The 23,813-nt window shown below is 38.7% G+C and overlaps 1 protein-coding gene across 7 annotated transcripts in view; it reads left to right on the top strand.

Annotated features, from left to right (window-relative positions):
- Window positions 1-23,813, top strand: part of raph1b (Ras association (RalGDS/AF-6) and pleckstrin homology domains 1b) — a 62,113-nt gene that overhangs the window by 9,106 nt on the left and 29,194 nt on the right. For all 7 annotated transcript variants that reach the window (XM_053476716.1, XM_053476715.1, XM_053476714.1 and 4 more), the window contains exon 2: window positions 10,428-10,496. The gene's annotated coding sequence lies outside the window, so the exon portion shown is untranslated. The remainder of the gene's footprint in view (window positions 1-10,427; window positions 10,497-23,813) is intronic.

Here is a 23,813-nt window from a genome sequence, read left to right as displayed (position 1 = left end):
AGATACACCACCATCAAACCGTACTGTATGGATTTCGAAGGCCAGATTTTATGCTACTGTTAAATCCTTACTGCGTACAGCAGGTCGCTTTTTATTTTTAAAACCGTAAAAAATGTTCATGCTCAATTCTAGGCTATGTATTTGCCTGTTTACACACAAGTCAAGTTAAATGTGGGAAAAGCTATAAATGTGCATTGACCTTCAGACTCCGGTGATATAAAAACTTACCAAAATTATAAAAATAAGGACTACAGCTGTCACAGGATTACACCCGGTCACATATTTACATAGGCCTATCTGTTTACTTAATTTTGTGTTTTTCTTGCAATATGATCTATATGCATATCTTGCGCTACTTAAGCTAGGATTTTTTTTTTGGCAAAAATTAATGTAGGACATCGCATTGTTTAAAGTATGTACGGAAAAATACACTTTTTTGTATGTCAACTACAGCACAGTTGTTTACTGTGATGTTCTGCTGGTCATGCGCTGCAGCTTTGTTTCAAATCCATCTGTTGAAACCAATAATTATGGAAAGGATAATGATGGACTATCAACATCATTGAATGTCAGGGAGGATTATGCTGAACTTGGCGCTGAGAGAGAGAGAGACTCCACCGCGTGCTAAAATTACAGATCCATGTCGAGGATCAGACGCCACTGTATCTGATCTCTATCTCTTCTCTTTCCCTGCTGTGTTAAGCAGTTTATCTTCCTCCGTGTTGTTTCCTCTCGCTGTGTTTTACTGTTTATAGATCTATTTTTTCTCAGTTTATCTGTTTTCATTCCTTGCATGGCCTCGCGTTCACATTCCATCTCCAGAGCACGACCTTTTGAGAGAACAGTATGTGTAGCGATATAGATTGTGTAAGATAATGTGATGGCTTACATATTTTAGATAAATACTGTAACAATTATGTGAGAGTTAGGAAAATTGTTTGCTGACATGTTTATGAATCAGACTAGCTTTATGGTAGAGGCATGTATTTGAGAAGCATCTGTCTGTAAAAATAAACTGTAAAATCTTATAATTTAAAATAGATAGATAAATTTGTATAGATTTATGACTCTCCAAATTTTAAAGGTAAAATCTAAAAAAAAATCATGTTACGCTTACAAACTTTATGAGTTGGAAATGATAAATGTGAATAAATATAATTTATTATAATATGTTACTCAAACATACATACTGTAGTCCTGTCAGCAGCCAACATACATGTTACTAAATGTGATTTAAAAATTGTCTTGATAATAAATATCGATAAATATCCTTCAGTATGGGATCATCCCCATTTTCCCCTGGTCTTTATAGCAAATAAAACACAGTTCCCCATCGCTCAATGTGTTTAATGAAATTATTTCTGGACACCTCCAAAATAACATTAAATGATAACCATTGGTTTTGTTGTGTTTAAAAAGTTTTGAATCTTTATTCCTATAAGATAAACTGGATAATAATATAGAAATATTTTATTTTGAATTGGGTCACATTTGTCTCAAACAGAATACTTAACAGTAAATTTAGCATGAACAGGAAATGCACTAGGGAACATTGGACCCTGGGATCGTTGTTATTCCCCCTTAAATACAAGTTTAAATTCCTCTCAGAAACCCATCACGTCGGCTCATCACGGCTACCCTGTTAAGACGTTTTTAGTGGTACCTAATGGGTTTCTGGTGTTCTATAATGGTAGTGTAATGGATTGTGCTCTTTCTAATGGTTTCTGAGGGCTTATCTAATTAGATTTTGCTGGTCATCATCTGCCCATGAAAGAAGGCGCTTTTGGGTTCTGGGTGAATTTAATAGTAATCAAAAATCTTTAATAGAAAACTATAGAAATTGTTAAACCAATTTCTGTTAATCCAATTCCCAATTCCTTAATGGAAACGCAGGGAGATTTGACTAATGGATTTTTTTTTTTTTCAGCAGAAAATATATTTTTTTGGTGGAGATTGTGACCTTTAATGTATTCATGATATAAAGTCCTCCTGTCAGGTTCGCTCTTTTGTAATTAGTTGGCTAACATCAACAGTGAACATTATTATAGTTTATAAACACGACTAAAAATAATAATAATAATTCTGTAAGCAATCCTGTCAGTTTCTGTAATGCTAGCTGACTAGCTTTAGCAGTGAAAACGACGGGCACTAATGAGTGTGACTTAAAAATCCTGTCAGAAATTCTGTCTGGTGTGGGTGTTTTTTTTTGTTTGTTTTTTCAAATACATCTGCCTTTTTTGCTAGCTACCGCTTTGCTAGCTTTTCTGTGAGAGATTTACTTACAACAAAACGTACAAAATTAGCTGATTGATTTTGCTTCATACAGATGGTTGGCAGTAGATTATTTTTGATTTACTTGTTTTTTTTTTTCAGGCAGATGCTCAAATAATTTAATAGGGAATTTCCACTGGCAGTGTGAAATGATTCCAGACTTTACAGAGGAATATACTGACTAAAATAAGTATATAGATCTTGCCTTGTGTATACTTTTCTGTTTTTTTTTTTGTTTTTTTTGTTTTTTATGAAGATGATGATTTTTTTTTTCCTGCCTTAGTGCAATCCAGAGACTTTCAAATTCGCTAAACGTGAAATGTGGTTGAAACCACATTTTGTGTGTGTGTGTGTGTGTGTGTGTGTGTGTGTCCTGGAAATTATTAATCCTTTGACCAACACTAACTCATCAGCTGCACCACAACCAACAACTCACTTCCTTTTCATTTTGTGAAGTGGAACATATAAAACGAAGAGTTTTTTTTTTCTTCTTTTTTCAGGAGCTGACAGGCTCGGCTGGAGAAACCAATATGAGTAGTATTGAACAGCGGAAAATACTCACATACTTAAATATCTTTTTTCAGATTGTGAAAGATATGGTCTTGGTTTCAAACTCGTATTAGAAACTTTAAATATGGCCCAAGTATGATGTTATTACCAGCACCATCGGTTCAGTTTTAAATAAATATTGAATTAGGGTCATAAATATAAGTAGTTTGAATCAATATTTAATTGTGACTTTTTGTTCTGTTGGCACTTTGTAAGCAAAACTCATCACTGTGATTCCCATGTGTCGTAAAAAACGAAGTTATCTATATTGCTGAGTCCTGTGGTATTGAGTCGCAGTTACGCTTTTGAACATTCTCATGTTTCAGGTTTCATTCAATATTAGATGTCTTCTTTAATTCTAGTGTATAGGGGTGAGGTGTATGATTTAAAGAGCAACTCAAGTGGCCCTTTTCTTCCACGCATTTTTTATTTTTATTTTTTTTATTTGATCGTCTACAGCGGTACTACTTTATTTTTATAATATTCTGACGGTTCGATACTGACAGCACAAAAAAAAAAAATTAAAAACGCTTTAGACACTAACTTAAAAAGCTTCAGGCACTAACGTCCAAGTATTGTTAATTAAATGTTTGTTTGTATCTCAGACAATGTGAATGAAAAAGCCTGAGCTGCATGATTATTATATAAAAAAAGAAATGGAGCCAGAATGTTTGGAGATTTATACTAGGTTCAGTAAGACAGACTAAACCTTTGTATGTGTTGAAATCGTGTCAGCATTTGCAAAAGCTTCGCAAGAAGTTATTTATTAAGGAAAAGCACCACAGTTGCCTGCAGTCTGCCAAGTTTTTTTTTCCATTTTTCTTTTTTTTCTTTCTTTTTTTTTGATCATTTACAGTTTACCTCTCATTAATATTTTTTATCGAATTTCCACATTGATTTGCCTGAAATGCGATTCAATTATTTTTTTTATTTCCTCTTTAAAATATCCATAATTATAATACTGTTCTTGCTAAAAATCACAGATTGTAGAACCGATAATCAGGACACAACAGTAAAGTCGTGTGTATGTGAAGTGAGTCTCAGAGCAGGGTGTGGAGTTCTCGGCACACGGGCCACATGATTGCAGCTGGTTGAAGGTCTCTGTGTTTATTGTTGACTTTTCGGTCTCTGCCCATGTGACCTCATCATGCACTGAGCAAAACCAGAAACGGAGGACGGCTTCGCTCTCTAACGCCGATCTGAGATCCGTTGTGTATGTGGTCGACAGGGTGGACGACATATGATGAAGCCGTTTCAGATTGGAGTCATCGCGTTAGCGCCGTCTCAGTAACGCGTGCAGTGACCCATTTTCTGCCGGACACACTCCCACATACACGACAATCACACTTAGAGCGGATTTTATGAAACGAGCTTTGAATCAGGTCATGAGTCATGCTTGGTCACAGTCCACATCACAGCAATAAAACAGAAGAGAGAGATTGTTTCCTATCAGATGTGTTTGATGTTCACAGAGGTGTGTCGTTACTGAAGAAGTACACAGAGGAATACACACTCAGAGGTGACGCAACCTTCTCTGTTACACATCTGTAAATCCCTTGGTCAGAGTGGTGGCTGCTTCATTCTGGTGTTACTCTAAACGACACACCAATGTGCCAGACGGAAACGGCGAGCCCGGTACATGGATCAGGTTTGCAGGTGGTACACGCTGACTTTGATGCCCACAGACCGTTCCAGGGTCATCAAGGTTACAGTGATGGAGTGTGTTGCTACTTTCTACAGCATACCATATTAATTTCACTGTCCAGGTATAAACGTGACGTGCATAGAACCTCTTATGCAGAAGTAGCTGTTTTCTATTGTCTGTGTGGTTCCTCAGGGTGGGGTATTACTGAATGCAGGATACACCAGTTACTTCCAGTTAGACTGGAATAAAGCCATGTGCACCGCACCCTATATAATTTATATGCTATGATATTACTTGCTAATCTTTACACATTTATGTAGAAGCACAACAAAAACATCTCCCTCTTCTGACCAGTAAAATGCCACTTAAACGTACAAGGCATGTTCAAATCAATCTAGGACTTCTGATATAATCCCCTCCCCGCTGCACTAGTGCTTGCATGCCATCAAGGTAGAATGTTTTTTCCGAGCCATGATTGGGCTGGCTGCTTCACGTCTGAAACGCTGGCCTCCCAGGAACTCTTTTAATAAAACCCTTTCTTTAATGAAAAAAATAAAAGACTAGTTTAATCACCGAAGACATTCTATTTTTTTGCAGGACAATGGACAACCTCATACCACTCACCGCACCACTTCCACATTACAGGAACTTAGCCGCGAGTTATTGCCACGTCATGTTCTTCTTACTACCCTACGGTACACAGCAGCCTTCCTTTGATTGTACATAATAGTAATGATCGGTTTCACTGCATACGTTCGCAAATAAATCTTATTATGGGCTATTTGACAGGTTTATAATAACGCACCATGGGGTAGGAAAGCAAAAAGAGAGAATAGGGGAGGAGGGGGGATGGGAATGAGAGAATGAGTGCGGCTGTTCTTGATATCTGGTGTCGCCGTGGGAAAATTCCATCTGCATGGCTCACTGTAATTCCCAGCGTTTGTGTGTGCATGCGTGAGATCAGACAGAGGCCATGGAGAAGCCTAAAGCTGACACTGGATTTGCGGTCATGCAGCTTAATTGAATCCAGAGCATGGCATGGTCTGGTGTGGAGAATTTGACACGAGCGTCTGTGTGGCGCTAAGAGAGGGTATGCGTCCGTTTGTGGAGACTTGAACGCGAATGCTAATTCCTGCCGATTCATTTTCCAGTTTTAACCTGGGAATACATCATTTAAACATAACCCTCTGATCTGTTTACAGTCCCAGCTGTGGCTGTCCTGATTCTGGGATTAATATTAATTTACATGAATAAAACAGGACGGACAACTCGTGCATTATTTAGCTAGCGGTCTGCACAGAAAGTGAGAGTAATTAGTAATGCAGTAACATATTGGAGGCTACTGAGCTGATTTAATTCAGATAGTACAGATGGAAAAATGTTTATTCTGTTCGGCGAAACTACAGATGGTTTATATTTTATTATTTTTTTACTTTTTTAAAAAAGTTACAAAAGTTTTTTTTTGCATGATGCATTTTCAAAATTACGCAATTTATTTAAAGTGTTTTTATTAATTAGAATAGACTTTGGAAATAATATTTACAGTGCCATCTGTAACAAATATCACAAAACAATGCCTCATGCTTTAAGTAGAAGGTGTTCACAAACATGTTTAGCATTATTAGCTCTAGATGGTACGATTATTCATTGTCAACTTCTTTGACAGAGTTGATAGGGACAGAGTTATTTTGTACTATTATATTGTTACATTATAATTGTCTTGAGATAAATCTGTAGATAGTTGTTTGTTAAATCTGACATGCTGAATGTTACCAGGGAGGTGGTGGTGCGGTTAGCGCTGTGGCCTCACACCTCCAGGGTTGAGGGTTCGATTTACAGTCCAAGGTAAGCAGAGTAGGTTAAATGACATTGCAAATTGCCAAGAGTGTATATATGTGTGCGTGTTCCCATGTGTGTGTGTGTGTGTGTGTGTGTCTAGGGTATCCCCGCCTCGTGCCCAAAGTCTAACGAGACTCTGGACAGTATGAGCCATATATAGCGATACCTGATGATACAGTAAGCCATGTGTGTGTGTATATATGTGTGTATATGTATATATGTGTGTGTATGTATGTTTGTGTGTGTGTGTGTGTGTGTGTGTTTGTGTGTGGTCATGTGACCCCTCAGGGAAAGCTAGACCAGTATTCAAAGTAACTTCATTACCCATAAAGTCATTTGCATATATTACATGTGGCTTTGGAAATATGGGCACTGGTGGCTCAGTGGTAGGTGTTTCCCTGCCATGCGGAAGGCCCGGGTTCGATTCCCAGCCAGTGCCCAAATCCCAACCACTGGATGCAGTGCTGGTCTCAAGCCCGGATAAAATGGGAGGGTTGCGTCAGGAAGGGCAGCTGGCGTAAAACCTGTGCCAAGTTGTAGTGCGGACTGGGTATTCCGCTGTGGCGACCCCTTGCCGGGAGCAGCCGAAAGACCAACAACAACACGTGGCTTTGGACACACAGTTTTGTCAGTAGATGATCTTGCTGCTCTTCACTAGCGGCGCTGACGGTCAGTCCGGATTCTACAGTCGTGTGTCTCTAGTTGATTCGTATTCCTGAGAAAAGTGCCGTCTGGTCAATACTAATGCGTTTCCATGCTTCGACTTGAAAGTGATGATGCGCATCGATTTTCTGTTCCATGCACACGTCCTACATCAGCGATGTTTTTATTTAAAACCTTGCTTTCGCATCTAAACTGTTGTTCATAAGCTTAAACGCAAAGGTCAATGCAAACGCTGAAGCCTAAATACAGGCTCGTTGTCATAGTTACACGTCCTTATAATGTTTATGTAGGCATGGGCGATGGTGTGTTGCGGTTAGCATTGCTTTTGCGGTCCATGCTGACTCACTGTGGTGTGTGTGTGTGTGTATCCTCTCTCAGAGCAGTGTAATGCAGAAATCAATACGGCGCAGCAACCAACAGCAGCTGATGCTAATGAGAGTAAAGTCAGCCGCACTGTCACACCTCTCTATTAGTACGATCCATCTCCCCCCTTCTCTCTCTCCTGTACAGTGTGTGTGTGTGATCAGTGCCGAGTCAGCTTCTCCATCCTTAGCTGTCTCAGCGCTGGGATTTTTCCTCTGACATCACCTCCTTTACCGAGTCCTCATACCCCACACCCCCCGTTTCCCGTCCGGGGTTTTATCTTCCGCCGCAGCCGTGCGCTGAGCAGGAAGTCGGCCTGCGGACGGACGCACCTGGCAAGATCCCGACAGGCGCAGAGTATAGAAAGTACAGTGTATCTGTATGTGTGTAAAGGGTTCCTGCGGTTTACGGAGCATTCATGTGGTTTACAGCCATGGAGAATGAGGCTTCTGTGATCTTCACACGCTTCTCAGCTTATGTGTACACACATTCACTAAGCTTTAACGAAAGGGTCATGTTGTCCTGAAATGTGCCTCATATATACAGTAATGTTTAAGTAAAGTCACATGCAAGTAAATACCGTAGAATAAGGATTAATAATTTTTGTCTTCAAAAAAAAACATAAAAAGTGGCGAAAACATATAAAGCCAAGTAAACAGTAATTAAGAATCTGGCGTATTTGACCCTTTAGTCTTATTACTCTTCTATATAATTTGTGCAGTTTTATAAGGAAATTAGTTACTAATTTTTGCTCAGCGTCCTACAAAACCACCCACAGATCTTCCAACGACTTTCTGTTGCACCTGCTTCTTTTTTTTATGCAAAACCATCAGCTTCAGTTTTGTTTTTTTGAAAAGTGGTCGCTTATATAATGTGCTGCCTTCTTTTTTGGCACACACAATATTTCCTTTTAATTCTATGGTGGATATTGATGTTAGAAAATCTGAATTTATTACATTTCTGCATTAAGTCAATTCAAAAAAAAAAAACAAGACTTTTGCTGAGTATGCGGCAAGATTTTTCATATCTTTAAAAACTTTTAGTAGATTAGTAACTGATATTAGCAGCTAGTATTAGCCTGTTTCTTTATCCCTTGAGTATTGGACATGCGTGAAGCTTTTTATTTGTCCTTTAGTGTTTGGTAGCTTTGCTTTTGATGTCAGATTGAAAGTAAAGGCAAATGTCTGATTCTTGCTGTTAAAGTTCAGCAAGGACATCTGCTGCAGTGCGTTCTGGGAAACCAGGTAGGGTAACCTATTACCTGAGTGATCTGTTTTAGGATATTGTATTGTAGAAAAAATAAGGATATTGTATTCAGAATTCTGTTGCCACCAGGACAATAATATACAGAGAATGAATACACACAAGCACAGAGTGCACAGTATTTACAAGTTATAGGGCAACAGAAACAACCAGAAAAACATTAGCTATAGACTATATAGATATAATGACTTATATATCTTGAAGCCTGTTTCTTGGTACACAATTAAGTATCAGAGTGAGACCTCACACTGGCAGTGGCGTCTTGCTTTTTAAACGAGATTCACGACAGCAGGAGAAGCAACACAAAGCAACTGCGTGTTCGACATCGTTTAAACTGTTAAATATAGACTTCCACTTACTTTTTAGCCCCATTAACTTCAAAGCAGTGCAGAAATGGAAGGCACACAATTCAGAACCAAACAAGTCCTGATTGAAAAACTGTATTAATTACATTTTTAGTATCTAAATCAAAATAAATATGTCTGTAACGGATGTGTGATTATCACCGAGATAAGTTCCCCGGGAGTGGGAAATGAAGAGAAAGTGTCTTTACTGAGTCTAGGGGCAAATGTTGAACTGCCAGTAAACATCATGACTACATAGCATTCATCTCAAAACTGCTATATAATTATTATTGAAGGGAAGACAGACATGAGACAAAGTCGTCCTGGCTGCTCCAGCTATGACGCCGAATGCAAACTTTTTTTGTCAAGGTTTTTTATGTTGTGCAAGTACCAGTAGATTACACAAAACTGTTTGGATGCCAGGAACTACTTTAAAGACCCAAACATGTGGAAATGGCTTGGAACGAGGTCAAGACTGTTCTCGCACCATTTAAATGTTTTTCTGCGGCTATGGGTCTCATCACGGTACCGCGATGTCAGTCTTCGATGTCAATCCAGTTTCGTTCCTAAGAAATTTCATCACCGGTCTCGGATTAACTCGAACACCCCTCATCTCTTCACCTGATGTTTTTCCAACACTGGTTTTGCCTCGATTTATTTTTTGGCATATGATTTCCTGGATCATAACTGACCTTGTTTTAGTTTTATTGACTCATGATTTCTTTTTCTCCTGACTCACTGTCTAAAACCGACACAAAGCTTTTTACTCTTCTCATTCCTTTTATAAAATCTTTTTAAAGCAGGTATTCTGCAGTTTTTTTTTTCCGACACACTTTTTTACTACCAACAAAAAAGAGCCAGTTTAACCAGTAAACTCTGACTTGCTCGGGTTTTAGTCATCTTGTGATGCTAATTTTGGACACAGCACGTGAGTTTACAAAAGAGCACATGGTGGGCAGTTTGGTGAGACGCCTCTTTGTCATGCGAGACGCACACAGCCCGGCTGCCGCGCAGACAGACGGCTCGCACAGTTGCGGCCCAGTGCGCAGCTGTGATCTGAGTGTTTTCTTTCTACACACATACACACATACAGTCTGTTCTTTGTGTCTTGATGAATGCCTAGGTGATTTATTTATTTATTTTTATCCTTGTAAGTGGTTTGTTTGTGTTTGACTAAGTTCATAGAAATAAAAAATAAGGATTGAGCGTAAAAATTACTTTTTTATTTTTGTGTGTGTGTGTTGAGGGCTGTTTTATCCAAAGGAGACAGATGCACTCACCCACGCAGCTGGTATAGCTTATACTTGTGTGTGTGTGTGTGTGTGTGTGTGTGTGTGTGTGTGTGTGTGTGTGTGTGTGTGTGTGTGCTTTCACAGCGTTTTCTACCACACATGGCTGAATCGATGTGGACTAAAAGCAGTTCTTGATGCAGCTCCTTTAGTCCCACTCTGAATATGTCTCGTTTCTTCTCTCTGTCCTTTCTCACCCAGGTTTCTTTGGACCTTACTGGATTGTAACCTGGTCACTGAGAGAGAGAGAGAGAGCATCTGAAAACAAAGGTAGGCTGCTTTGTTTTTGTTGCTTAATGTGTGGATGTGGGTAAGTGTGCATGTACGAATGATAAAATATTTTCCAGAATTTTCAGCTCTGATTTGTCATTATTTAAAATTGACATAGTATAGATACGATTATTTCATTTTTTCTGTCTCAGAACCAGGAGAAAAGTAAAATGAGTCATGGGTAGTGATTCGGCTAAATCATGGCTTCCGGGAGTGTGTCACGTGACTTGGAATGATTTGTAGCTTATCAGCATAGGATATGAATAAAAAATCTGTGAAGAAAAGATATCTTATGACTCATAGGTACGTTTTTGTAAGTCTGTTCCTCGTCATAGGCAGTAGGAACGGGAATCACCAGTCACCACCAGGTACGATATTATCAAGGTGCTGATTCAGTTCATATGGTGATTCTGTATGTATCATGATTTTATAAATTTGCAATCGGAAGTTAATATTTTAATATAAAAAAATATTTAATATTTAATATAAAATGTAATATCTCAAAAGGTTTATACATTAGCTTTATTCAAAAACTTCACAAATGAATTGAACGTGAGTAATTAAATGTAGCCAATTCTTTATAAGCATTTAAATAATAAAAAACTTACTTACACAGTCATAAACAGAACGATATGCACTGAAATGCTTATATGACCATCCATGATCTTAAAATCTAAATGATCAATAAGAAAAAAATTAGGGAATGAGAATACGAATAGAATATAGAAAATTTTAACTACAAATACAAGAGTTTAACTCTTAACTTAACTTAAAGCTACATTAACTGACATGAAAATATGTGAATTGTTCCAAGCGTACCACCGTATCCTAGAATATATAGGAAGAATATAGGATATATAACGTTTTACTGCCTTAAATGCCTCCAAAGTCTCAAAACTGATTGATCATCAGCAAGCGCAGAAGCACACTACTTCTAAGGCACGCGATTTTCAAAACTAATTAGTGCTCGCAGTGTTTTGAGACTGGTGTAAGCGTGTGTAATGAGGGGATTTTGAGACTAATTTGCTCACAGAGTTTGGAGGAAAAAAAAAACACATCTGTGGCTTTTAACACAGAAGATTTTTTTATGATGTAAAATGTCTTTCTGTTGCGCCACTCGAAAGCTTGCGTGTTCGGTACAGAATTTTTTTATACCTGAAGCTGATTGGTTAATCGCCAGTCATAGACGGTCAAGCTAAAAACCAGCCAATTCTCATCACTGGGATGAAAGACCGGTGCATTTCCAGTATAAATGTCAAAATTGTAACAATTTCAATCGATCAATTTTTATCGTAGAAACCCGTAGTCCCTCATAGCGCATTAGTGAGTAATTCTTGTTATCCGTTGCCAAAATCTTCTGCTTTTCCATGCCTTCATGTAGTGCCATCATATTATCTGCAATTTGCCCAGAATGCCAATTTTTGTGGAAGACCAAGCTTGGACCAATTATTTCTTCTTTCTTATGTGTGTACAGAGCTTTGTGATCAGCTCCTTTTTTATAATGTGCTGATTTGTCATGGCTTGTGGTAGACAAAACTCAAAGCGTTATTTTTTCCCCCGAAGTTTGACCTACATAGCAACAGTAACCAAGTGTGGGTGGAGCTTGGGATCAATCCATCATGGTTTACCCAGCTTAGTGGTACAGTACATCAGTAATCAATAATTAAGGAGCTTAACAGCAGCATGAAAGAGGTTTTTGTTCATAATCGTAGTAATGTTAATAATTCAAGATAATTAAGATCCTTCCCGGAAACTGCCTTTATTTTATTATTATTTAAAAACGCATAACATGCAGTCATTTAACTGTGCTGTAAATACCAGATCCGCGAAAAGCCTCGCAGCAAGTTGATTCGAGCTCTTCTGCTTCGAGAACCGAGAATAGCTCAAAGATCCAGTAGACCGTGTGAGCTCAGGCTGTGAAATCCTTCCGAGGAAGTGAGTAAAAGGCGATGAATAACCAGCACGGCAACTCCTGCTGCGTGATGGGTGCCTGGTATCTGAACGCATGTTTTTATAGATTACAGGGCAGAAGAGTCTGAGTGATATCTGAGTGAGGATTACAGATGTAGGTGAAGGTCTGAGAGGAGAGTGGGATGAACGGGGTGGTGACAGACAGAGCTGGGCTTTTTGAGGATAAGATTCAGTTTAACTGAAAACATGCGAGGCTGTGATGATCCCCTGAGAGTACAATTAAAGATGGAGTGTTGGAATTTTTACTGCACATCCAGGGATTGCGAAACATGGAGTCGGCTTCCACTGGGGCTGGAGTCTAGTAAGGACAAGGACAGTGTCCTCTTTTTAAATATATAGTTCTCACAGTATGCAGTTAAAGTTAGAGACTTTAGCACATAGCCACTCCTCCTTTACCGTGATTGACTGGCACATGGGCCACTCCTCCTTTACCGTGATTGACTGGCACATGGGCCACGCTTCCTTCACTGCGAATGACTGGCACATGGGCCATGCCTCCTTTACTGCGACTGACTGGCACATGAGCCACGCCTCCTTTGGCACATAGGCCACACCTTTATTGTAAATTTCTGACACTTATGCCATGTCTTCCATAATGTGACCACTCCTCATTTGGGACAGCCTGACACATATGCCGTGCCACATTAAGTGAGACTTCCTAACATATAGCCCACGCCTTTTTCGGGACTGCCTGATGCATAGGCCACGCCTTCTTAAGTGTGACTGACTGACATATAGGCCGTCTCTTTTTTTTTTTTTTTTTATTGGGACAGCCTGGTGCATAGGTCATGCTACGTTCAGCACTACTGCCTGACACATAGGCCACGCCTCCTTCACTGCGATTGCCTGACACATAGGCCACGCCTCCTTCCCTGGGTTTCACAGGAACATAGACCACTCCTCTTTCTATGAAACTGGAGCTTGCGTAGCACATTTGTCTGCCTGTTATTTAAATCATGTGGTGTGTTAATGGGATTAAAAAATGTATCATTATTATTACTGACCCACTGACACAACTGTTGCTAATTGTAGCTCAGAATAACACAAAGCCATCTTCTGTTCTGTGGTAAACAATCCTCAGCCAGCTGCCTCCCAGGGTCAAAGGTCATGGACCAACTGGAGTACGACGGTGTGTCGCAGGCCTTCAAGGGGAAAATGGCATTCCCAGCTGCTCAGCTAAGCACACATGGATGCACACACACACGCACACAGAGCGGGCAATTTTTTCCTCTTCTATGGTGCTGGTGCGTTTAATTGCCTGCAGTAACACTTAAAGCAGCCACCTGCTACTTTGTGTTTGTGTGCATGCTAATGTTTTATGTGTGTGTTTTTATTTTACTCATGCACTTTTATAAATTATTTTTTAAAGTAATAAATCACGGAGACGATCTAAACCGAAGTAATTTTCCAGGGAAGTGCATGAAAAATTCCCAGCCATTCCCTCAAATGAGCCTTAGTGTTAAGTGTTCTGTTAAGAGATCCCTGTTCACCCCCCAGAAAGATGAAACTGTGACGCATATTTAAGGCAGCTGATGAGGAAATGGTCATGATTTCATATCAGTACAGAGGAACGACGTCCAGACAAACACTAAAGTCAAAGAAATGTCTGGAATGCGCAGCGAAGTAGAAATAAAGTGTTCGCAGCATTAATGAGTAGCAGGAAACAAGGAGAGACACAATGGAGGTGATAATTAAACCAAACTGTCTAAACTGTAAAATTTGCACACCGTGCAACCATACTTCTATGGCAGGTCGCAATATGTGCATCCAGTTCAGTGTTTTCTTCGAAGCGACATCCAAAACAAAACTTACACACACATAAACAAAAGAGGTGGAGCTTTCAGCATTTTTGTCCTTATTGGTCATGATCTGGATTAAAACATGTAGGAAAAACTAAGGTCCCTGTCATGACCAATCAGGACAAAAATGCTGAAAGCTCCACCTTTTTTGTTTGAGTGTGTAACACGTCTGCACACCCTTCCCACACTGCAGAGACTCTGCAAAAAACTTCATTTTGAGGTGTTAAAGCATCCTCCCTATAGTCCCAATCTCGCTTCACCAGACTTTCACCTGTGTGGCCCTCTGAAAGCAGTCATATGAGGACAAAAGATTCACTTCTGATGAAGAAGTGAAGACAGCAGTGCATTCATGGCTCACAGCTCAGCATTTTTTCATAACATAATGAGGGAATATGAAAGCTTGTGGACAGATGGAGAAAGTGTTTTGAAAAGCATGGAGATAATGTCGAAAAATTATGTATTTGTCTTTCCCAAAAATTCATTAAAATAAAGTCTACAGCCAGAGTGAGGAAAATTTTTGACCCACCTTGGTATTATTATTAACATTGGATGGAATGTGATGAAATCTTGAATAAATACACTGAGTGTTTTAAATCTCAGAGATTTGCAGTCACAAGGAAACCGATGTAAGATTTTCCATCCAAACCTCTGATTGTTAGAACACGTAGACGATATAGCTGGAAATAAGCGTGACGATGACTGTATCCTCTTTCGCCTGCAGTAATCCCAGGAGCCCGGATGTTCCCGCTTCCTCACACAGTCACAAGATGCCAAAACATCCTCTCCTCTATCACGCCGCCTTTAAAAAGTTCTTTGTTAAAAAGTCAGCACTCTTTCTGCCTCTTAGCGATCAACCAATGTGTTTGAGCCTCACTCTGAAAAGACGTCAAGTTTAGTGCTGTTAAAAGCATTGTGTCTAACCTGGTGCTACATTCTTTTTTTTGATGTCGTACTATATATATTGTATATTATAGTGTTATAGCAGATTTTACACTGTCTGAGTAAAGCTGGTCTCTTCTGAACAGAATCTGCAGTCCAAGACATCGAGACAAGATGTTCTTCTTTTTGTTATGTCATGAACAGTTGTGAGAGCGGTCAAGCTTACTCAGAGATGACATCTTGGCTTGCAACTTTCATTTTATTGCATAAGGCTACATTAGATACATTAGTGGTCAAAAGAGGTAGAAGAACCAGTGCATCACATAGATGATCGCTCAGAACAGTATCTAGGGAACCAAGCCAAGTCAGCGACCTAGGGTTTTTTGCCTGCCTTTTTTTGGTTCATTGGCTTTTTTTTTTATTGGACCAGACAGGCTAGCCTTTGGTTTCTACGGGCCTGCATGATCCTTGGGTGCCCATGATCCTGTCACCAGTTCACTGATATATAATTGATATTTAATATTAATATGTTAATGATATATGGTGTTAATGTTATGACTGATTGGTCTGTCGGATATATAGTCATGATGTATAGTTTGTGTCCTCAGGTTTTTGTTTTTGAGTAACAGGAGAGGAAGTTCTGGTCTTATGCTGTTGTAGCCCCATCGGCTTTAGGGTTTGATGTTCTTGTGCATTCCGGGATTTTTTTTTTGATTACCACTGTTATAGTTGATCAGCAGTTTTTTTTCCCCCCAATAATCATACCAACCCTACTGGTAGCAACATTCAGGACACAATTGAAATCACACCTTTTTTGTATTATTCTAAAACATAGACCAGGCTCTTGTCCTGTATCTGCATGATTTTATGCATTGTGTTGCTGCCACATGATGAGCTGATTAGGTAAATGTTTAAGTGTGAATGCGTTACTGATTCTCATAAATATTCTTCCTAAATGTCGTTGTTGAGTTTTCTCCCTTAAATGAAGGATGTTTTAAGGAGACACTATGGATCTGCTCTCATTCCATTCAGAGTGCTTAGATTAGATTTCTGCAGTGTCATCTAAGGCTGAGGGAGTGATGTCAGCGCTCCCTGCAGTCCAGCCATCACTCAAAGCATGGCTGTCTCGATTCTCGCTCCGTGGACAAATTGCTGTCAAGCCAATGAAGACGCATGTCTCCACCAGGTCATTAAAACACACATGAATTAACGGCTGTTTCACTGTGTTTGTCTCAGTGATCGTAATACTGACAGCGCACACACACACATCTCCTGCGTCACAAGCGGAGCAGTGCTATGAAAACAGCTGTGTGTATGCACACACATGTTTGAGCGTGCACACGTGTGTAGAGATCTTATCTACTTTTGAGTAATGTGGCTCTTTTTAAGTATTTCATTACAGCTACTGTAATTATACTGTCGCCTCACAGCATCATCATTTCATAATGTCTTAGTTAGTGGGATTCAATTTAGTTTACAATTATTTAAAGCCTTCTGATGGATTTTAATAATCAAGACTCCATAGTTGAATACAGTCACAGACTAGGATGCTGCTTTGCGCTGGTATCACCTAAATCACTCGGGGTAAAGAAATGGAAGGAATGTTCCATTATAATGTCAATATAAGTAATAATAAATTTAGTTTGTGTTATTTACTCAGTGTAACCATTTATAGCCAATATTAAACTTTCGCTGAAATCTTTAAAATTTATATCATATATATATACCTCGTATATAAAGAGCCTCTCCACCGGGTTGTTGCTTAGTCTGCTGGTCTTTAATCAGACATGGAAATAAAATTTTTAGCATCTCTGATGAGTGAATCAAAGATATATTGATGTATTAAAGGTTTTTCTGTGTAATATTTCATCTTCTGCATTAACACACAGACTTTGAGGAAGCCCTGAGACCTGTGTAGTAAAATACGGAACCTTTAATAGAAGTCCCAGTCATATTAAATATGCTGTATAAAACAAAAAAACAAAATAGAATGAGAATATTACAATATAGTATGATGTAAATTGTTGAGTGTTGAATAAACCTTGTGTTTGAAAACTTAAGAAGCACATCTTTATATGTGACATGGTAATGAGCAGGATTGTTTAGTTACTCAACTTTATACCATATTGAACATTAAAAGGATCAAAAAATGTGTCCAATAAACTGTACGAGACGTCCTTGTCCAACAGGTTTTCCTGCCGACCAGTAAAATGTTTAGTAATTTGTTGGTTGTCAAAAATGTTAGAATATATATATATATATATATATATATATATATATATATATATACACATACTGTATATTCATTTTTTTTTTAAGAGTTTGTTACAATTTTAAATAAACGTAGCAATTTATTTGCTCCTACCAGACAGGTTGCTGTGGCGCCTGCGAACGTGTTAACAGTTTAGAACGCACCACCTATACGACTACTGATAAACTACTACATTTTACCACAAACTGCAAATATATATACATCTTTTAAAAATCATTTTACTACATCGATTTTTGAGTCAGTGTGGCACTACAGGAATCGCCACACAAACTAATCACGATATTTAACTGATTCGATTTTTTTTCTCCCGTCTCTAATTTATACATTTCTCCACTGTGTGTGTGTAAGTGATGGAGAGGCTCACTACAAGGAGATTGTGTTTCAGAGCCATATGAGTGTTGCTAGGGAACTGAGTGTAGAAATGCAGACTGAAATAGACAGAGGGATGAAGTGAGTGATGACAGAGAATGCAGAGAAGGAGAGAGAAAGAAACCGAGAAGCACAAGAGACGAGAAGAAGGCAAAGAACAAGGGATCCAGACCCAGTCGAGCCAGCTCGTCCTTATAGTAGTCCCCCCCCCCCAGACCGACATGCGTAGACTATCTCACACACGTTAAGCAGAGGAATGATCCGTAAGTGTCCCAAGTGTGTGATGTGTGAAAGCGATATGAATATTGTCCCTGTGTAAAGGCACAAGTTGATCGTTCTAATGAAATGGTTGCAATTACCCTGAGACAGATGTCATGCTGCGTAAGATGATACACAGGATTGTGTGTGTGGGTGTCAAGGTTGTGACAGACAGGAGTGAAGAACAGACACTGAGATATCATTTTGGATTAATACAATCTAGTAAAAATCTAGCTTTTGACATGAATGACATTCCAGCGATTTAAGTCACGATGCGTTGGAAATGTGGATGCTACTGTATCTATAAGCTAGCAAAGGACAGGCGCTAGTTTATTTGTATCATTTAATTATGCTACATATAGATCATTTAAAGACAAAATTAATGTAAAAATGAGACAGAATTGTTGGGAATGTTAACATTTTCCTCAGCTGTGTCGATAGATTTTTAAAAAGAGTCTGAAATTGTACTCTCGTTACACCTTAGCGTTAACGACCAAGCAAATTTTCACTGTGCTAGCAAACACTGATTCTGCCTGGGGAGTCTTATGTAAACTCTCAGTCTTCTTTGTTGTTTTTTAAATATGTGTGTGTGGATTCTTCTGTTTGTGTCCATACAAGTACTTTTATTTGACACGACCTCTTGGGTAATGTTGACTTTGCCTTTGTTCTCTCCTATCCTGGTGCTTTTATAGACTTTGTTAATTCCTGTCCCCTTTCCGCAAAGATCCACAATGCCCCTTCATCCTTCCAAAAAAAACCTCAAAGAAGCTCGTAGGGCGTTTCTACATTAGGCACAATTGATTTGTACTGTACCCAGGAACGATTATTTTATTATGCTCTTTGTACTCGGGTACAACAACTTGGGTATTTACAGTACACTCTCCAAGACAGCAGGTGGCAGTATACACTAATAAAGTTAATCTTCGTGCTATGACAAATATTATTGATATTTCTAAAAGAAATGTCAAGTGCAACACATTTGCATTTTTTGTATTTTATCAGCTTTGGCTGTCTCAGTCAGAGGATGAGTTTGGCGTTTGCTATGCGCGCAGAGATTTTGAGAAGAGACCAACGCACCAACGTTGTGCCTAAACAAAGATCTACTTCTACTTCCTCTTCATAAACGATTGGCTTACATATCTGGAATGATTGTGGTCAAAATAAACCAGACCTTGGGGTCAAGTTTTCCCAATATTATGAAAATGCCCTTAGGCTGATCCAAGATCCAGGGATTAACACGGTCCTCAGTCACAATACAGAACTGATCTGAGATCTGTGTCAGAGCATCTTCCCCTGGCAAGGAACTTACATGCATCTCCCTCGAGCCACCCATGCCTCTGCTTAAAACGTTTAATTAAAGATATTTCTGACCTAACGTGATATCTGACGTCTCGGATTTCTAGGTTCAATGTGTTGCCATTTCAGTGTGTGATGAGAGCAGTGTTCGATACTGAAACACTTAGGACAGGTCTGAGATCAGCACTTTAAAGGCAATCTTACCTGAGCTGTTTTTTTTAGTTTAATAGATTGTAATTGTTACTTTCAGCTATTGTCTTTTGTTTAAATCTTCTACAGTACAGCACTGTTAAATTCTCAAATTAGTCTGTGTAGAAAGCGTTTATAAATCATCAGCTCTAACTGTAGCAGGTGTGTTCAAGTCAAAACAAGACTTTTGATTGTACACAATAACTGAACACGGTTTAGTTTCTCTATATAATCTCTTGCTATACTAATGCACTTATCCCAGCGTTTCATTAGTGCTTTGATACCATCAATGTAGAAAGTTTATCAGTACGCCGGAGCCATGATCGGACTGTTCACTTCACGTTTGAAACGATGGCCTCTCAGGAATTCCTAATAATAAACAGATACAAATGTATTTTGTTCATTAACAAAGAAAAAAAATCAAATAGTTGGTGAGTTATGAACTCTTTATTAGAAACACAGGAGCTAGCATAATTGACCAATGCAGTAGGATATGAGACAATCACAGCTATATAGTACATATTGGCAATCAAAATAGCAGTGGATAGTGCACTACTGAAGCTGTAGCAAGGTAGAGTAAGTGCTCCCATAGACTTCTACTGATATTTAAAGGACTAAGGAATTTAAATAAGATAGTCTTTTTTGTGTGTGGTGATGTTATTTATAAGTTTCCAATACTCAGGTTTAATGGTCCCTAATGTAGTTTTTGTAAGCGTCAGCTTAACTAAAATTTATCTGTAGACAAAATTTAAGATAAAAAAAAGTTTTAACATTAAAATTTTAAGCATATAAGTATGGCAGTTTTTCAGGGAAAGACTAAGGTGCATGGACAAATATATCTTATAAAACTTTAGCATGTAATAAAGAGAAATAAGCAAGGTCCCTTTGAGTAGACATCTGCGCCTGTATTCACAAAGCTTCTTAGATTTCTCTCAGAAGTCTCCTATCTTAGTTTAAAGAGTCCTAGCTGGGAGTCTTAGACTAAAAGTGATTTAGGAAACTTCTCAGAGCAACTCTAAGTAAGGAAAGTACAAAAACCTTAACCTTAATGAGGAGCTGTGGTTGACCCCGTTACTAGGGATGATGCAGCAATTCAAGGACTGTGATTGGTTAATAAACTCTGACCGCTGCAAAGGTCTTGAAAATAGAATATACATGATTATACAATTTCTTCTTTATATTTTATTATCATGACTACAGGCTACTTTATGCAAAGTTTCTGTTAAAGGCTAAATATCTTAAAGATAATAAACAGCCAAATGTTGAAACTGGGATCAAAATGGCTCAGCTTTTACCAATTTACACGATTGTAGGACAGTCTATTTAAGTTACACTTTTGGATGGTATGCACTCAACAGTCCAAGAGAGATTGAAGGGAGTAAAACAACAAGAAAACCAAATTAGACAGAAGAGCAGTGTTTACTTTTAGCTTTACGTGTTCAGTGTTTGGAGAATATTTTTTCTTTCCGACTTTTGTCTTGAGCCTCTTAAAAGTCATCCTCTCTATTTTTAACAATTTTTACTTTAGGAGTTGTTTTTAGGGCTAAGATGTTTTGTGAATCTTTTTAACTTTATTAAGATTTAGTCCTGAATTTAAGGAGAAATTCTAAGAATTTTCTTAGAATTTCGTCACTAGGAACAACTTTTAGGCTTAAGAAGCTTTTTAAGTACAGGTCCTGATCAAGTATATAGTCCTTAATTAAAAAAAAAAAAAAAAGATATTTTTGTAATTATATTTAGAACTACTTTTTAAAATAATTTCAAAAGCATCTTTGGGTTTAGAAATGTTTTATATGCCAATGTCTTCCCATGTAACTTCATACACTCTCATAGCTCTTACAGTGACATCATACTGACAAGAATTCTAGCACATGAAATGTTTTGCCACAAATGAGGCCGTTCCATCAGTGTAAATCTGATATCTATAGCTCCATCCTAACCATGAGGAGCCAGAGGGCTAATCTGTCCTGTGAGCAACAGTTAAAAGTGTCTGGTTTTGTAACGGGAATTCCCGCTGCAGACTTCTTCCTCTAGTTAACAGTAGCTCTTGTGTAGTGAGGGCCTTCAAGCCAGGTAACGTCATCTCCAGTGGCTGCATTTTTTTTCTGTAATCCTAAAGCCCTTCCTTTTTTAACAGTCAGAACTCCATTCGTTTTTTTTTTCCTCCCTCATTGGCTGTACCAGCGCAAAGCCCGTTCTTACTCCGGAAGCTCACACCATAGAAATATAATGTACTGGGGTAAAGGAGTGGGTGGTGGCACACTACTAAAAATACCCCTCCTTTCCTCCACACCCAAACATTAATCCCCAACAGCCATTCAACATTGTCTCTTTACAGTTGCCCATCACAATTGGCCATTTGTAGAGCGATGCAGCAGTGTAGATCTCAAAAGGTCAGTCGGGTCGTTTATGAAGCCGTACAGTAGCGTATTTGCCAAAGGTCACTTAACACTACGACCCTTCATTCTTTTCATTTGCAAGTTCATTTACCGGGACGTATTGAAATGTCACCAGCAATGTTGTGATAACTTTTTCAACTCGGGACTTTTCAGCCTAGACGTATTGTACAGTAACCTGCTCCTGTGGTTTAGAGATAATAAACAAACATTCTCATGAAACGGCTAAAAACGCTTAAAATGCAAAAATGAGTGTGGAGTCACGATGGAGGCGTTAAGCAGAAGTCAAACAATATAACGGATATGACTATGTTGTTGTTGTTTTTATCCATGTGCAGACAGAAGCTTGATGTCAAACAATCGTCCTGTAGGTTTTTCCATCTAACATGACGAAGTCTATTGTACTGAAATACAAATGTATTTAAAATGTCTGTGACTGCCTCACATCATGACCTGATTTGAGATCAGTATACAAGGGCGCATCACAGAGTTTTCAACTGAACACAGGTAGGCATGATGCTAGTCAAGTGAAATGTTCACACACACAGACAGGCAAGTACACACACACACACACACATCACACGCACACAAGCTCTCCTCCGATAATTCAGTTAGTTTTTAAGCAGCAGGTGGTGAAGAGCACTTGATTAGATTTGAAAAGGGAGCTGTGTATGTTTTCAGGGATCGTAAGTGTGGGAGTTAAACACACACACTGAGGATGTGTGTGTTTTTAAACGGTAAGGAGGGTTAGGTCGTCTGTCTTTTGTTTCCTTTTATTATTTCCTTGCCAACCCTGATTTGAGTTTGTGTGAGCAAGAAAGGAAAAAAGAAAGACAAGACTGAGAAAGACGTAGAGAAGGAGACAGAGGGTGGGAGAAACCTAACCGAACCACTCATGGGAGAGAGTTGAAGTGTTCAACTCATTGTTTCTTGTACACACACACACACACACACACACACGCACATGCACATGTACACATACACTCATCTTGCTTTGGTGTCAATGTCCAATCTTTACACCCAATCAGTCTTTCAAGATTTAATGATCCTGTTTAATGCACAGAGGGTGCGTTTACTTTTGCAAAATATAAGATGTTCAATATTTTAAAGTTATCTGCTAAAATTGTTTGTGTGCATGTTTGTCACTAAGACTTCACATACTCGCAGGTGGTGTTTTTTTGTTGTTTTTTTTAAACAGCTGCATTTAGACACGCACACGAGGGTGATGAAAACAAACCTTGCAGCTGTTATGAGTGTGTCAAAAGAACATCTCTGTCTACTTCTAGCACACACTTTTATCATATGTGTAGCAACACACAATGCCTTTCTTTTCACACACTAAAGTTTTTTTATTATTATTCGGACAAACACAATGAAACCCTTTATCCTGACCTATTCACCCTGTTTTTTGTTTTTTTAAATTAAGTAAAAAGTTGAGTTTTTTTTGTTGTTAACAAAGATTAAGATGAGGCAACTTAAGGCTTAAACGTGAAATTTTCATTTCCAAATTTAGTCGTCTCACTTTCTCCTGGTGTCAGTTTCTCAGAGCGAGCGAGAGATGAATGTCCTCAGCTGCCCTTTTTATGCATGTAGTGTCTAACCACACGGAGAGTTGATTTTCTCACTAGGGTTTAGCATCTTGTGCTGATTATAGCCACGTGGAAATGCCGTGTTAGATGTACATGCTGAAGAAATGAAACATAGATATAGGTAAACACATATGAAGAACATCCATCTGTCTCGCCATCCAGTGAGAGATGGATGCTTTTGCATTTCATTACGGTTCAGTAGTTGACGGGCATCGTCAGTGTATTTTTCTATGCGGTAGTATGCCAGGGACGTCGCCTCAGAAACAAGGATGCCCTGAGTCTCTCAAGGATGTGCCGGA

The sequence above is a fragment of the Clarias gariepinus genome, chromosome 18, assembly GCF_024256425.1.
Source record: "Clarias gariepinus isolate MV-2021 ecotype Netherlands chromosome 18, CGAR_prim_01v2, whole genome shotgun sequence".
NCBI classification, from domain to species: Eukaryota; Metazoa; Chordata; class Actinopteri; order Siluriformes; family Clariidae; genus Clarias; species Clarias gariepinus.
The sequence above is the reverse complement of the archived record's forward strand: the minus strand, read 5'-3'. Positions and strand labels throughout refer to the sequence as shown.